At 46.3% G+C, this 17,361-nt stretch overlaps 1 protein-coding gene across 9 annotated transcripts in view; it reads left to right on the top strand.

The window, feature by feature from the left end:
- PLXNA2 (plexin A2) overlaps positions 1-17,361 on the top strand; it is a 346,250-nt gene that overhangs the window by 44 nt on the left and 328,845 nt on the right. For 5 of the 9 annotated variants that reach the window (XR_007373227.1, XM_048926045.1, XM_048926044.1 and 2 more), the window contains exons 1-4: positions 32-135; positions 481-565; positions 670-803; positions 930-1,176. The gene's annotated coding sequence lies outside the window, so the exon portion shown is untranslated. Of the gene's footprint in view, positions 1-23; positions 136-480; positions 566-669; positions 804-929; positions 1,177-5,719; positions 5,761-17,361 lie in introns of those variants that run through there. The other 4 variants (XM_048926043.1, XM_048926046.1, XM_048926047.1 and 1 more) reach the window with 4 other exon arrangements.

Genomic DNA, 17,361 nt, shown 5'->3' with positions numbered 1-17,361 from the left:
GTTTGGGTTGGTGGCTGAATGCCTTCGTGTTAGGAACGGATGCTTTGCAACCCAAAGCAGTTGGCATTGCTTTGTGATCCGTGTTGGATGCCCATCGCTGTGCTCCCAGCGCCCGTCCTGCCCGCGTGCTTTTAGGTATTTCCCAGCCGCGCAGATCCTGTGATAAGGTGGCCGTTGATAATTCGGGCTGAGAGCTGACTAAAAGTGCTTTCCGTTAACTTTTTCAAAACATAAAGCACTCGTGACGCAGGTTTGAAGAGCTAATTACTCCGGGGGTGGTTAATTACTCAGGGAACGGCGGCTCCGCGGAGTAGAGTCAGTTGCGAGCGCCCCCTGGCGGTCACCGCCGGAACTCCGGCCGTGTAACCGCGTGGGGTCGTTCCTGTTTCCGTCCTCGCAGGAAAAAAAGAAAATTCGATAGGATCGGTTCCAGTAAAAATCTTTTTTTCTCTGCTCTTTTGTTTTGTTTTTACTCTTAAGATGCTGAAGTCTGGCCGAAGGGCTTCATCAAGAGCGATTTTTCCTTGTCTGCTTGCTGTTGTGGTAAATAATCAAGGAGATAACGGTACTGAAGAATTTAGCTTAAGGGGTCTAATTCGATGCTTTGGGACTTTTTGCACCTGGGATTATGTATGTTTTTGCTTAGCTTTCTTTCCTGTCCTGGGCCAGGGAGCAGCTTCACATCACTTTCTCTGTTTTATCTGCAATTGGAGGCATGGGGAAAAGAAGGAAAACCCCACGGTGCTGCCCCTCTGCAACACTCCCAGCCGCCTTCATCCTGCTTTCCTGACCCAGAGCTTGAGGTAAGCTCCACGTGCTTGCACAGTATCCTAATGGGAGGAACTCAATCCTACTGCCTCAGGTCACTCCTGAGAGCATTGTGTGTGAAGTGGTTCTTTATGACCTCCTGGGTCACGTTTCTCTCTCAGGTGCAGCTTGGTTCCATGTGAGCTGGCTTTTAAATGGGGGATGTCATCACATCACTGCCACGTGCTTTCCCTGGCTGGCTGTTGCTGCCCCATAATGTGATGCTGGGGCACCAGCAAAGCCCCCCAGCACGAAGTGGGACACAGCAGGGGCTGCTTCCTGCACTGTTTGTTTTGGTTGCTGAGTGATGACAAGCGAGCAAACAAGATCTGCGTTTCACATCTGCTCCCGAGACTCTTCTTACTCTCTGTAAGTAGCCAAAACATATCAGGAGCTGGTAAGACAACATGCCTGATGGATTTATGCTTTTTTTTTTCATCAGCTTGCTGATAACTTGAAGCTAGATGACAAAACATTTCATAAGCAATCACAGAGTCCATCCCTCGGTGTGTGGGAGTGCTGATCTGAGCAGCTCTGCTCATGGGGAGCTGCGCCCAGCCTTGAGCTGCTGCTCTGCAACCTGCCCCTGTGCCCCTGGCAGTGCTGCAAAGCCTTTGCTTTTCTCACCTATGTATAAACTGACCATAGACACACATCAGTGTATTTTCCCAAGTCCTTCTCTTGCTTTTCGTGATGTTTGGAGAAGTGTTTGTCTTCCCAGCTCCTGCTAGATGTAATTACTCAGAATATCTGTTTTCTGGCCACTTGGTAATAGCTCTGGGATGCCTGTTGGCAGCTAACAAGGTCTGCTGTGACACGGGGAATACGTCCAAGCCTATTTAAATACTCCTTTCTCTGTTGTGTTTGAGTAGATGGCAGTTATCCTTATGGGCACACAGACTGCCCTGAAGGTACTCTGTCATCTTCAGACAAACAAAGCACCTCAGTAGCACCAAATGCTTTCCCACCACCTCCCATCACAGCTGGCAGCGTGCAGGACAGGTGACAGCAGAGCAGCCTCTGAGCTGGGAATTGAGGCAGTGATATATAATTATGTAGCAGTCTTTTTTTTCCCTTTTTTTTCCCCCTCTTTATTTCCTCTGTGATTTCTTTAAGCAGAACAGCTGATTCAATGCATATCTGTGCATTTGCTGAATTTTCTTTAGCAAAACTGGCAGCATGCGAGCTGTTCCCCCCCAGTGACACAGTATGGCTACAGAACAGCAATGAACAGAAAGAAGTTGGGGTGGTACAAGTGTGATCTTTAAACCAGCCCTTCGCTGAGGGTTTTTCCTCTAAGAGCAGAATCACAGCAGTGCTTTACAGCAGCACTGAAAAGTGCCACAACTCCTAAGCAGCTGAGATTTACATTGATGGGTTTTATTCCAGAGCCACCTCCTTCCTCATAAAGCTGCACATCGGTTTTGAGATGCCTGACAAGAGACCACCTGCCTTTCTTCTGATTTATTACTGGAGTCATCTGGTGCCATTTGATTTCCTCCCAGTGTGAAACCATTCATTATTTATACTGCCAAGTACCAGAAATAGCTGTCAGGTGTCCATTCTCAGGTTGGCAACCGCAGGGAGGGAAAGCAGAGCGTTGTGAGCATCCCTACCCAAGAGCAAGGTGTAAAAGACAAACTGCCCGTGGGGCTGCCTTGGAAGGAGCAAAACCAGAGTGAAGTGGTGTTTCTAAGAAGCAGCTCCAGACCCCCAGGGCTGCATGCAGTGAAGCAGTTTGCTGTGGGAATGGCAGAACCCTGCCCGTCTGCTCAGCAGCAGCCCCAGGAGCCCTCTTGGTGCTTTAATTCAACTCAAAACCGTCTGTGCGTTCAGGGCTCCGCTGATCTCTGTCTGTCAGGTTCTCCTGACTTTAAACAGCTGGTTTATTTTGCTTCCCAAATATGTTTCTTGGCCGTGATCCTCCTTTTGCATCTTAAAGCTTCAGTCTTCTGGTTTGTAATGATCTCACAGCTTGAATGGTGACGCGGGCGCTCAGCATCTCTTGTGAGGCCAGTTGTGAGCGTTACCAAAAAGCGGTGGTGGCAGCAAACGAGCTACTCCTGCACAAAGCAGGGGGAGATTTAATAGGAAAACTTCACAGTCGCAGGGTCAGATTGCCTGTTTCTTGTGCATGATTCCATCAGCGCTGCCTTCTGCATAAAACCAGGTTTGGAGAAAAGGAAAGGCAAAAGGCCAGAGCTGCTGGGAGCTGCAGGAGGTGCAGGGAGCAGGGCCAGGAAAGCCGAGCGTGTAAGGAAAGGTGGTCCTTATGGCAGAGGAAGGCCTGCAGAGATGCAAATGAGGCCCTGAAACCATTCCCACGTGGTGTTTTTCTGAATTAAAATGCTAATATTTTCTCCGGATAGCTGAAAAAATGAAGTCTGCAGTTTCTCGGATGCTTCTTTTAAATTTTCTTTTCCATTGTCTTCCTCCTCTGGCTAGAAATAATAGCAGTAGATGGGATGGTGGGTGACAGGTTGGTGCAGATGGCTGCCAGCACCAAGAGCTGAGCGGGTGTCCTGCAGGAGCTGATGGCAGCAGAGCGTGCCAGAGGCAGAACCACTGCCAGAACCCGCTTCTGTGTTTGCAGACATCCCCAAATGCTCTGTCCAGGCATCTCGCTGCTATGAGAGGTATTTATTCCTCATGGCTTTGGCTCAGCACAGAGACCAGCCCACCTACTGCAGGAGGGCAGTTTTGTGCAGCAGCACCAAATCCTCTCCTCTCTCTGTGCATTAAGCATTTTTACATTCCAAAAGCGTTCATTATTTGTCACCCATCATTTGTCTGCTCTTCCTAAAACTATGGCCAGCAGTGCAGGCTCTCGCTGCTCACTGCCTCTCCCATGGAAATGGACTTTCACAAGCACTGTGTGCTCTGCTGCAGCAATGCTGCGACTGCAGCCCATTGGCATGCTGTCAGTTTGCAAAATATTTACTCCTCGAGCAAAGGTTTTTCCCTTGGAAAGGCTTTTGCTGTCAGGAGATGGAGGATGGTGTCGTGGGGTGCTGTGCTGCTCGCTGGGAGCAGGCTGGGCTGGCACTGCTTACATCAGCCCATGCTTCCCATTCTGCCCATGAAGCTGTTTATCAGCTGTGGTTCATTCCAACATTATTAAACACAGAAGTTCAGTATTTGTTTGCTTCCCTCCCCGTGCTGCAGCAGCCTGTGCTCAGTGCTCACTTTCCCCCCTTAGGAAAAATAAATTAAAAAAAAAAAAAAAAAAAACTTTTTTTGTGCAAAGGAAGGAAGAGAAAATCAGCCTGTTTTCCCGAGGCCACAGAATTTCTCAGATATCCATTTCAAGGTGTTTATTGCAGCCTTTCATCCAGTCCCCTGACTGCTAAGACTTAAATTCCCTGCCTGGCAACAGATGGGATGCCAATGTATTTTTAGCAGTTTGTTTGCTTTGATTGAACCCTTAACCAGTATCCTGCTTTTAAGTCCTTGAGTTGCCCCGGGGGCTCAACGAGAGAGGCTGAACTGTGAGCAGAGACATGCAGGAGCAAAGCTGCCTGCGCAGAGCAGCTATCCCAGCTGTGCTGCAGCTGCCTTGTACTGCTCTGCAAGGAGACCTGTGGTGTGCTGTAGCCATTAGCTGGCATGCTGAGCAATGAGTTCCTCCTGCTTTGGCAGAAAGAAAGCATCCAGTCCACCTCTGCCACATGAAGGGCTGGGTGAGCGTGTCAGCTTTCCTTCAGCCTTCGTTCCTGGTGGCTCTGACAAAGGACACACAAATGGGCTGGCACTGGGACACACACACTGCCTTGCTTTTATTCCAGGAGAGCTGCAGTTATGTACAGATCTCTTCTGTCTGAAGCACGAGTCACCAAAAACTTCCTTGCAGTTTATAAGGGAAATAAAAGAGAGGGATGAATGGATCCCGCCTGCTCACATCCCAGTGCCTGCGTGCTGCCGCGAGCAAAGCCCCCTTCTGTGGAGATGCAGCCACTGAAATACAGTTTTGCATTAAAATTGGAATATCTCACTGCGTGGGAATCTATTACGTATTTGGAGCAATTTACTCCTGTTCAACGTACATCAGAATAAAGCAAGACTGTTCTCTGCTGCTTGGGAAGCTGTGAAAAGCTGCAGCAGAGGAGCACACAGAGCTGTGCGTACAGCACCAGAGCTCTGCATTGGGTCTGGCTGAGAAATGAACCATTTCTATTAAAAATCTTGTAATTCTGTCCTCCTTCCATCCGCTTGTTCAGCTCTTTGCTTAAGTTTACCTTTGAGTCACAGAGACTTCTTTCAGACCCCTCATTTATGCTTTTCCCCCCCTTAAATTGCTTTTAATAAGCGTAATGGGGAAGCTTTGATTGGATTCCTCACTCAGAGGGTTAATTAGGTATATCTAAATAAGTTACAAAATGCATTCCATTGGACTCCAGTCCATTTCTTCCCTCCAAACTAAAATGTTCTGCCCTCCGGAGAGTTCTTGTTTGAGAATTGACTGAAGGTAATTATTGCAGATAATTAAGATCACTAAGCAAAGTAATTCAATTTTCTTCTTCACCTCTTCTTTCCTCCAAGAAATGTAAATGTCCATGTAACACTTCATCAATAAGAAGCCTTTTAGGAGGCAACATTGGCCAAGGATGCTACGAAGCTGGAAGAACTGAGTGAAACCCAATAGAAACACTTTGAAAAGTAGTGACTTGTTTCACTGAATGAAGAGTCCCTTGTTCCCAGATGTTGGTTTTGAATTTTGTTGCTCTTTAATTCTGCTTCCACTACAAGGGCAGAGCAGGGACAGCAAGAACACAGGCACAGCCCAATTAGCTGCAGTGCAATCAGCTGTGCTGGGCAGGGCACAGCTGAAGGGCCTGAAATGATGAGGTTCCATCAGTGCCACCTGTGGAAGCTCTACTGAACAAAGATGGTGTGGAGATGGAGGGCTGAAGCAGTTCAGAGCGTTGGAGGGCTGGGAGAGTTGAACAAGAGAAGGTATTGTGGATTTTTGCTTTGTTTTCCCCCTTTGTTGTTGTGGTTTTTGTGTCTCTGGGTGTTTGTGTGCTGTGTAGGAGGTAGAAAAGCCTGAAACAAAGCTGTTCTGACTTTTTTTGTTGGAGTGGGTAGTCAAAGATTAAGAGAGAACTACTGCTCTGTATATCACAATGCTTCTCATGTCTGCTGGCTGTTCTGTTTAAATCTGGAGAAGGGATGGAGCCAGAAATCCCTTGTTGTGGTGTTTGGTCTGGCGGCTGCCTATCAAACTTCATTTATGTAACCAAAGGAACTGCAAAGCAAGATCTCTCCTTGTTCAATGAGGCCCTGGGTTACTCCAGCTCCCCTCAGTCAGATTTTGTTGCTGTTGTTCCTTTTCCTTTATTGCAAACCTTTCTTCTCCTGCTGGCTGTATCCTCTGCCTCCGGGGCAGGTTATGGAGGGCCTTGCTGCTGCTTGTACAGAAAACATCTTCCATAGTTCATGTCCTGTGTTCCCTGTTACATCTCAAACTGTGAGTTCAGGGAGTGCTTGGTCTCCTCCATACAGATTGAGTGGGTACAGAGAAGTGAAAAACAGCAGTGCTGTGACTTAAGAAGCTTTAATTCAATCTTCCATCCTGGGCTTTAAGCTCCTGCTGAGTCGGAGCCCACTGGTTGCTGTGCTGCCTGGATCATGAGCCCTTACCTTGGGGTGGGAGCTGGGCTCTGCAGCATGGTGGGGATACCTGGCTGGGATGGAGGAATCCTTCATTGCTGTGGTGGGCTGAGTGTGCTAGGAAACAAACTAGGCACTAAAAACACGTTGGGAAGCATATGTGCATCGTTTGTACTGCCCCAAATCACTTTAGTTCGGAGGATGTGGATTTGGTGCTCATGTTTAACCTTCAGCTGCTTTGACTTCTCTTCTGGGAATCCCCTGGGAGGTGTTGCTGCTTGTAAGGTCACTGATTACATCAGGTGTGTCCTGGGGAAGTGAAAGGTCTGGGACCAGATCAGTGTTCTGTAGGCAGGACGGAGTGCTCAGATCTCCGAGGAGCAGGGGCTGCTTTCCACAGCAGCGAGCATCCTGCCTGCTCACTCCCAAATCCTGGCAAGGGCTTTTGTGTTGTCTTTTTTCCTTTGGTTTTAGCCATTTTTGTAATGACTGCATGCTTCTTTATTAGAGCTTCCTGTGGAGTGCTCATTATAACTTCTGTTTTACAAGGGCCACTCACTGAAATGCACAAACACTTCAGCAACCTGTCAGTGCTCAGCTTTGAAGCTGATGTGGAGCTGAATGCCATAGATCTGCTATCTTAATTAGTACAAGAGGTTACCAAGATGTTAATACCTGATCTTGCAAGGCTGACAGCGTGCATTAAAGGTTGTGGAAGCAGGTAACATGTATGACAGAAGGGTTGTGGGCACTGTTGTGTACTCAGCTCAAGTCGGTAGGTTGGTGTGTGTGTGCTTGTTGGCTCTGGTGTGAGCTGGAGAGTAGCTGTGGCTTTGGGAACAGGCAGGATGGTTTCTGTTTCCTGTAACTTGGTGATGTCAAATTCTCCTGAAATACTTGAAATGACGCCTAAACCTTGTGGCTGTGAAATAGGAGCTTTCAGTAGGCTTGTTTCCTTAGTGGCCCTGCTGCTGTGGGTGCAGGTGTAGCATGCATCTGTACCTCTTCCTGCAGGCTTGCCAGGATGGGAGCACTGCCCCAGCACCTCTGTAAGGCTCACCAGTTAGCAAGCAGAAATACACTTTTCCCTTTGCTTTGGGGCAGCTAGAAACACATGTTTCTGTAGCACTGGTGCTCCGAGCAGCTTGGATGGACGAGATGTGCTTTTACAGACCTGTTCTCCCTGCGTTTGATGTATTCTTGTAGTTCATGTGATGGAATTCCTGAGCTGTGAGCAGTCTTCTGTAACAGCTGGAAGCCTTGCCTGGAGTCCCAAAGCAGACGCTGTGTGGGACATGGGATAACAGCTTTTGTGTAGCTATCAGGCTTCTGGTTGCAGTACAGCACTTGAGCCCTTTGCCCACATTGCTCCCATGAATGGTCGGTCCTTACACTGAACGTTCACATTTCAGACCCTGATTTTGCAGTAAGGTGGGGTTTGGCTGAGTCTCTCAAGGTGTCTGTATGTGCTAAGTGATGCTCAGCGTGTCTAAGGGGGTAAAAATCTTGCTGTGATTAACTTAGTGTATTGTATGGTGTTTTGTGTGTATCCCTGGCATGTAGTGGAGGATCTCGGGTGTTTGATCCAGAAGTGATGATTTATTGGGCAATTGTTTATCTGCACACCATCAGTCCTGCTGGGAAGAGGCACTGTGATCTCATCAGTCTGGGAGAATGAGACATGGAAGGACTTCTATCAGATGAAGAGGGGCTGATAGATGGAGAAGTCATGGAGGTATTGATTCAAGCCAATAAATTATCTTTTACATTAATATTGTGCAGGCAGTAGCAGATAGAGACTCTGCACTAGTGTTGGCGTTCTCTTCCCATGATGAAGAATTGCCCTTCTGTGAAGTTCCATTTCAGTGAGGGATGGAGTTTTGGGACATGAAGTGATTTCATATGGAAATGTTAGTCTTTCCATTACACAAAGAACCAGATAACATGCACAATTGATAATGGAGGAGAAGCAAGGAGAAATGGTGCGAGGTGATGACTGAACAATTTGCATGCTCTGGGTCCTGGGATGGGTACGGAGCTACCAGAGACCATCACAACTTATCCCCTGTGACAGAAGTTTCTCCCCTGCTGCTATTTCTTCTTAATTTGAAGGTTGTTCCTCTGTTGATAGCTGCTCTCCATTACACCTCGGATATATTAATGTGTTAGCAGAATCGTTTTCCTGTTCGTTAGGCCCAGGTGGTGAGGAAAAGAGCTCTGCTTGCAATGTTACCTTTCTCATTCCCCCTTGACTCCCCACCAGGGCAAGGCAGGGATGGGCTGATCTTAGACCAGAAGCATTTGTGTTGATGCCTGCCTCCAGGAGTCCTGAGTGAGACAGCCAAATAACGAGGCTAATGGGAAAGACCTTGATTTGTGTTGACAGAGGAGAGTGGACATCCATAAAGCTTTCCTGTTTTTCTTGGGACCAGGCAGCTTTGTACAGTGTAAGGTACAGCCGAAATGCTGCTGATGGAGGCAATTTCTGTTCTGTAGACCACACGTGTTCACAAACTGGCATAGAAAACCAATTCCCACTGAATGATCTTAAGGGGTTGGCGGGCTTTTGTGGCCACCTCACGGCTCATGTTTGCTGATATACTCAAGACTTGGGGGGAGAGAGACTGGAATGCCAGTACCCACGTGCACAAGCATTCCAAACACCTGAGACATCCGAGATGTGCTCTGGTGCTGCGCTGCTCGTGCATCCAAGTGCAAACGTCGCTGCTGGAGGCTGTGGGAGCGCGTTTCTGCTGTGCAGAGCAGAAGGTGTATTTTCCTGCGGAGCCCACTGGAGGTCACTGGAACATTGTTCAGCATCGTCTTTCAGAACAAAGGAACTGCAAGTCTGATCTTCCAGGAAATGAATGTTTTTTTAATAAAAATGCATGGAATCTTCATATGTGAAATTGATAAAGATAAATCTCCAAATTACTCATAACCCCTGTGTATAACATATATTCTAGAAATACTTCTTGGGACCAAATCTCTTTGGGACACATTATTTTACAACATTATGATTTAAGTGATAGGAAGCCAAAGGCAGGCTCCTGTAATGAGCTCTGCGCTTTGCCATCACCTGATGGATGTGTCCAAAGTGCAAAAACAAAGCTGGTGACCAGCAGGAAACCCAAACATTGCAATTTGCCAATCACTTTATTGCATATATGTTGTTATGTGTGCTGGAAAGATGAGGAGCAAATCAGTGTTGTGCAAGGGTCACTTAACTAAACTCTGCTCCTTCTGGGGAGGTGAGGAGCAGCTCATTCCTTCTGGCCTCATGCAGATGTGAAACCTACACAGTTTTATGCTGTGTAGCCCTGCCCTGGCTGTAGTGCACAGAGCATCCCCTGCACTCCCTGCTGGGAGGAAAGCAGATGCTAGGCTAACAGGACTTAATTATCAGTAATAAGAAAAGTTTGGTAACTAGTCATAGAATGGGCAATAAAATGAAACGAAGCTTCTCAAGCCATGCATCCAAGTGTGTGTGGTTGCTGTTATTATTCAGCCTGACGTTTACTATTAACAGTAAGCATCCTTGTATGCGTTTTTTGGGGGTACTCAAAGCCAAGAAATACAGACTGACATCTGGGTGAGATCCAGATTTGAGACAGCTTTGGGATTTATATTTTAGTCTTTGTATGGGAAGTGTATTTGTGAAATTGATTAGCTTAGGGCAAGCTGCGTGCTGTCTGGAGCAATGTGAGCAGTGCTTGGTCAGCTCAGGGTCCTGCAGTGCCCATGGGGGTCTCTGCTGTGCTCCTGTTGCACCAACTTCAGAGAAGTAACACTTGATTGTGTTCAGTGAGTAATTTTCTGGATCTAAATAATAGGTTCATCTTGAATTGATGATGAATGCAGGGAGTGCAGGCCTGGAACACGGAGGCTTGATTAATGCATTAAAATGATGAGGTACCCTCTCAGAATGAGAATGTGTTTCCCTGTCAGCGCTCAGTAATGCATTGCGTTTGGGAGATCTGTGCTGAGTTTTTGCCAATGCAGCTTTTCTTGTGGGTTCAGGTGGGCCAGGTCTGCTGCTGGGCCTGGAAGTGGGGGTTTCACCCACGTTAAGCAGAGCGATGCTGGGTGCTGCCAGGCTCAGCTCTGGCCTTGCACTTATTCTGCAGGAGATGGACTGCAGCAAAAGGAGAATCAGGAGGAAGTTTTTCACTCACAGGGTGGTGAGGCACTGGAACAGGTTGCCCAAGGAGGCTGTGGATGCCCCATCCCTGCAGGCATTCAAGGCCAGGCTGGATGTGGCTCTGGGCAGCCTGGGCTGCTGGTTGGTGACCTGCACACAGCAGGGGGTTGGAACTGGATGAGCATTGTGCTCCTTTGCAACCTAGGCTGTTCTAGGATTATATGGTAGAAACAGAGACAGCATGATTTGGCCCTATTAGAGGAATCTAGGTTGTATATTTATAACGTTATGGGCATGAAGGCGTTCAAAGTGGCTCAGTGGGATGTATGGTATCCAGGCAAGTCAGGCATTCACACCACAGCACCCAAGTCTGAACCTATACTGCTCCAGAACCAGCAGTTCTGCCTTTGCTTTGTTGAAAAGCTATCCTTAAATGCTTGCTTGAAAACCCTGGAGCCTCATAACTCAACTGTTTTCCCAGGAAAGCAATTAAGAATCTGTGTTAATAAGAAAAAAAGTTGTTTGCAAATTTTAGTGGTTTAAAAGATGCCCTGGGGAAATCACCAACAAATGGGACACTTTGATATGGCCCTTTGCTAGTCAAGCAGCTCTACCTGTTACAGATGTGATCAATTAAAAACTACCAGGAGGAAGGAACATACTCTTTCAAAGTAATGTGCATAGCCAGAAGGATTTTCTGACATGATTAGAGACTGGAAGTAGTGTGTCCTTTATCCCCTCTGTGCTGAAGGAAAGGAGGAAACATTCTGCCTTGCTCTGCTTTGCAACATGAGAAGCAAAATGAAGGTGCACAGGGGTGTGGAGGGAGTTGCATGAATGTGGCATTTAATGACCCAAAAATGGGTCTGGATGTGCTGGTGACCAAGCAGTGCAAACTGCACTCACTTGGCTGTCAGGTTGTGTCTGTAGTGTGTGTTTGTAAAATATTTACTGGTAGCCTGACAGCGCCTCAAACACTGATGGAAAACATCCAGGATGAGATGAATCAAGTGGACATCAGCAGTGATTGAAGTCTGTGCTAGGTTCTCTCTGCAGTCAAAGGAGAGACGGATGTCTCCAGCAGGGCAGCAGATGTAAGTTTTAAAACATAATGAATGGTTCTCTGGAGGTGCTGCTTTTTGTCCATCGATTTCCCCTCCCCGATTATTTTTGACAGACAGTTGACATCTCCTTGCAGGTGAGGTTAACCCACACAGAGCTTCACTTTGGGAAGCTTGTTATTGCACGAGCTGGTCAGGGTGCTGTGCTGGGTTTGTGTGTCCTCGTGAGCTTTATGAACTGAAGCAACGGAGCTTTGTGTCTCTTGTGCTGCAGGGAGGTGGTGTGGTGTGGCTCTGTAGTGCTGTGCATTTGCATAGAGGGTCTGCTTGGCTTTATGCCTCTGTTCCAGGTAGGGTTTGCCCCTGTGGTAGTTCATGTCTGCTCTTTCTGATGCATGCACGGTGTACTGAAAGGCTGCAGGGTGGCACAGGGTGATGCTGCATCTGTGGAAAATATGAAGTGAATATGTTTAGAAGGGGGGAAAAAAAAAACACCTTAAAACATAGCTTATTTTTAGCTTTAATTCCATGATTGCACAGGCAGCTCATTGTTGCAAGCCTCAACTTATGCTTTAAGTAACCTAAGGGTTGGCACCTCCGCTTCTACTGTGGATGGGGAATAATGCAGTGAAGAAGTCCTCTTAATTACTGAAGGTGCTAATGTCTGACATATGCAACGAGCTGAGCTGAGGGTTTCATACTGCCAAGGAAAATATTAATGTGACAGGAAAAAACAGAGCGCAAGGCAGAAGGTTGTGTCTGAGGCAGGTGGAAAAGGGAGAACTGATGAAGTGCCATCAGTGCTCATGTAATCCAGACGTGCAGTGGGTGTGTGGTCTCCATAGGGCTGGGTTCTTGTAGTCTATAAGAAATTCATGGACCTATGCTTAATTTTCTGTGATGTATGTCTTACACATACATGATAATCAACAGAACATTTCATTGCTGCTGTGACAGGTTCTGTCCAACTTGTTTGCTCCTGTGATTATTGCAGTTTGTTTCTCCTGGAGTTCCTATAAGGCATGACAAGGCACCAAAGTTAGGGTGAGTTACACAAAGGGCTCCTTTGCATATTAAAGACTTTGCATTGTCACTTGACTAAATTTGGGACAGCATCTACCACTGTGAATGTCATCAGGGAGATGAATTCTGCTGCTCGTTACTGGGGTGCTGTGACAAATTGGTGGAGGAAGGACTCTGAAGCAGTGGTGTGCTTTTTTTTTTCCCCCAGCCTTGTCGATGCTCATTTTACTTCCCTCCATCCCTAGCAGTCTCAATCCCTTGATAATAAATGCAGCTCGCATACAAGCAAACCCCCCAGACTGATTTCTATCCACTGGAAGGAGTGATTTAAAAGAACAAGAAAAGACACTGAATGTGTTCATTATTGATAATCTTAAAGATTTACTGCGGGCTTTCAGAAAAGCTCCAGCTTTAAAGCAAGCTGCTTTTATCTCCTTTTTTGTTTGTCTAGTTGGCTTTTGTGGGTTTTGTGGCTGTATTTTTTTTTCTTCCCCGTTCAGTAGCTCATGTAGGTAGGGGCTTGAATTCTTTTCTTTCTGAGGGAAATCTGTATGGCTCTGCAATCAGTAGGAGATTGCAGGAGGAGAGGTTTAGCTGTTGTAGCAGCGCATGGGGTGTCAGAGCCACCAGCTGTGGGAAGGAGCTGTGATCATGTCGGTTGGGCATGGGCTGCTTCACAGCATCCTGTGTTGTAGATGTTTGTAACAAAAACCCTAGGGGAAAAAATGGTGGTGACTGAAACTGTTTCCAGTCGCTCCTTCTGAGCGCGCTTGGTGATGCGTGGTCACGGAATTGTGGAGTGGTTTGGGTTGGAAGGGACCTTGGGATCATGTAGTCCCAACCCCCTGCTATCAGCAGGGACATTTCCACTAGCCCAGGTTGCTCACAGCCCCATCCAGCCTGGCCTTCCTGGGAGGGAACATCCACAGCCTCTATGGGCAACCTGTTCCATTATCTCACCACCCTCACAGCAAAGCGTTTCTTCCTAATATCTGATGTAAATCTGCCTTCTTCCAGTTTAAAGCCATTTCCCCTCATCCTATTGTTACCTGCTCGAATAAAAAGTCCCTCCTCAGCTTTCTTATAGGCAGGACCTGGTCCTGGAGTGCCACTATAAGGTCCCCCCAGAGTCTTCTCTTTTCTCAAGCCCCTACCCTTGCAATGATCTCCTACTTGCTTGCATTTCCCAGTGCTGTTTCAGAGCATCTGTTTTGGTTTTAGGATTTAAAATGGTCTTCGCTGGCACGTAATTGTGTTGGTGTGCAAGTATTCAAAAGAAGGATCAGTTCAGTTCTGATGAATCCCTGACTGCTCCTCATGCTAACTCAGCTCAAGATGTTGGCAAGGTAATGATCACAGTGGTTTGTTTTGTTGCTCCCAGCTTTGAGGGAGCAGAAGCAGCTGGAGTGGTGCAGGAGGTGTAGATGGGAGTCAGGTGCTTAGTGACTAAACCAGAAGGTAGAAAACCAAGGGAAGGGGAATCTGTACTGCAAAGCCAAAGAACAGTGGATGTCTCCATTGGGTTCTGCCCTTTCTCAGCCTGCATCAAAGGACAGCGTTAGTCACACTGTGCTCAGAGTTGTTAGATGTTAGAGATGTTAAAGTACAAGATACCAAGCTGGGAGGCACAGAGCAAATGTGCTCATTCTCCTCTATGCCCTTCAGCCTCCAGAAGATCCAGAATTTCTAACTAAACCCCAAAAAAGGCTCAGGGAGGAGCAGATGGCATTAGAAATCAGGAGATGTGAACGAGCTGCCACTGGGATGTGAACTTTTCACCCAGGTAAGCTCTTGATGGGTGCAAGGAGACCTCAGTGCCGCCTTGAAACCAAAGCCTTCTAGGAAGGTTGGGAGGTGCTGGGGGGTATCATGGGATGGCAAGTGGGTCACAAGTCCAGGCTCCATTCTGTGCTAAGCATGCTTATTATTTCAGAATAATCAGCTCTCCTATACGGATCAGGAAGCAGATTGCACTGACCCAGAGATGCTTGCAATTGCAGAAGCAGCAGGTGCTCAATATCCTGGGAAGTCAGGACCCCCAGTGGGAATTTCTTCACCCAATCCCCTCTATCTGGGCAGGAGCACTTATGCTGCTAGAGAGTTTGTGCACAGCCACAAGAAGAGAAGGAGGAGCTTCCCTTTTTGTGCACTGGGAAAGGAACGTGGTGTGATAACAGCTGAGATGGAGCGTGCGAATGGATACTGCAGAAAGTGAACAGGGGGAATCTGACCCTCATGTTGAGAGGAAGGATATAACTTTGCTCTTCTGACACAGCCCAGAGCAAGTCACCTTTCTGCTGTTCTGTGTTCTGCACTGGCAGTGTTCTTCTCTTTGTAAGAGGCATGGGTGAAGTGCCATGTAAGAGCGTGGGGTTTTTTGGCACTAAGTGTAGTTTGGTTTAAACTTGCAGTTGTGGAGTTCTGGTGGCTGAAAAGGTGTTCCTGAGCTTAAAATAAAGAGAACAGCCACAAGGTTGGGTGATGCTTAACCTGAATGCTAATCAGAAATAGAGGACTTGGTGCATTTGATGGTCAGATGCAGCATGATGTATGTCTGTAACAGAGTTCTTCCTCTGCTTTAGGATTTTCCCACGTGTGTAAGTGAAAACCTATCAGGCAAACATAAATTCAGTGGCATAGGGGAGGGAAAAGGAACTGCATGAACTTTGGTTTTGTTTATTTCTAAGTAGCTGGATGGAGTGAGGGAGGTAATTTGTGTAGAATCTGGGCAGTCGTGCTCTCATTCACTCTCCTGGAGTGCCTCTGCCTTCTGCAATGTGATTTTTGCTTCTGAAGCAAAAGATATTTCCCAAAGGTCTCTGAGCATGTGTAGCTATATTTCATCCCTGCAGTTAACTCAACAAAGGATACTGGAACACAGAGTATCAGAAAACAGTTTCTGTGTTCGGAAAGCAAAACCATATGCTCAAACCCCATCATCAGTTCACAGGCATTTTAATAACCTCATACTTCACCAATCAGAATAATTAAATAGGCTCATTATTTAAAATATTCATTGTGTCCGGATTCCATGTTTGGCTTTCTTGGTCAATTTGGTTCTTGCTAATCTGGGGGAAGGAAAGAATGTTCTCTAGTGCTTAATTTGCATTAAAAACACTATAATTTGTAAGTAAATTGGAAAGCTTTTAAGTGGAGAGGGAACATCAGTGACTTGACAGTCAAAGCTCTCCTTTGTTTTTCAAGCATAATGTTCCAGAAAGATGCTCTTCCTTTCTTGGAATTACATGGCAATAAGAATGAAGCCTTGTAATTGTTCATTAATCTACGGTTATTAAGAGCCTGGTAGAAGGCACAGGAAAAACAAAAAAGCCCGGAGTGGGTGCAAACTTGCTTGTGATACCTTTATTAGAAAATGGGCTGTTGATGGCTTGCTGTGTGTAAGGGGGTTGTTGTCAGCAGGGCAGGGTTGGGGGATTCCTCTTCCGATGACCCAAGGGATGTTTCCACAAGGACTCATCATCAGAACTTGGCTGAAAGAGATAAAAAGATAGAAAAACATCTCACTGTTGCTAAAGAAGAACCTCTCACTGCAGGCAAAATGTTTTCCATTGCGGCCAAGCAAATAACTTACTGGTTTGACTCAAAAAATGACCTCTTCCTTTTTTTTTTTAAAGCCTCTCTGATTGCATGGATATTCTTGGGGAACAGATCTTTGTTGTATTAAAGACGTTGCTTTCTTTGTTGCTTCCTCATCTTTATTTAGGAGGAGGATAGAGGAGTGAGAAATGCAGTGGAGAAGCTTATTTCAATGCAGATCTATTGTTGATAATTGCAGTTTCAAAATCTTCTCAACCCCCAGCTGAACAAAGATAAAGGAATAATGGCTGTGAATTATTAGCTGCTCCGCTTACCTTCAAAACAGTTCTTACATTGTTGTGATACTTGGGTGTGTTTATTTTTGCACATCTTTTGTTTTTAGCACCTGTGTGGTTCCTGTGGTTTTGGTGTAGTTTTTAGGACCCCTATGGGAATTCTGCCTCCATCTTTCTGCTATGGATGCATAGGGCTAAAATCAATGGATTCTCTGTTTTATGTGCTTCTAAAGTGATCAGATCCTTTTTCTCCCCATTATTCTATTTCCAGGCCAGGATAAGCAAATATGCAACTGCAGGTTGCAGCTCAGATGGGAACTCGACCGAATGGATTCTTGGTCTGGGTGAATGTGTTGCAATCTGGATCAACCCATGGTGTGTTGTCCATTTGTTGAACTGGATTGTTTTTATTTCTTCACATATATATATATATATATATATATATTTCCTAACATTTGGAGTTTCAATGGGTAGCCATGACCATTTCTCAGAAGTAAAGGGGGGGGGAGAAAATTGTGAATGGGTGTAAATAAAGGAAAACCTAAGGCTCCTAATAAATATTCTTAGAACCACCAAGTCCTGCTTGTAGCAGGCAGGTGCTGTAACTGACGGCTGTATTTATCTGCCAGGGTAAAAGAATGGCAAATCAAGATGGATGTGTTTCCACCTGTCTGAACTAACAATTTATCACCCTAATTCCTAATGGATCAAGCACTTGCTAAAGCAGAGTAATTGTTTGGATGTGGAAGTTGGCTTTCTGATGTAAGGGATTTATGATGTGTCAGGATGTGGACAGCAAGTCCAATATTGCTGTATACTAATTTTATGCTCGTGCACGTTATATGGCAGAGCAAGACCATGTGGCTCTCCAACATGCAAGTGTCTA

The sequence above is a fragment of the Lagopus muta genome, chromosome 24 (genome assembly GCF_023343835.1).
Source record: "Lagopus muta isolate bLagMut1 chromosome 24, bLagMut1 primary, whole genome shotgun sequence".
Lineage (NCBI taxonomy): Eukaryota > Metazoa > Chordata > Aves > Galliformes > Phasianidae > Lagopus > Lagopus muta.
This window is presented reverse-complemented; position numbering and strand designations above follow the sequence as displayed.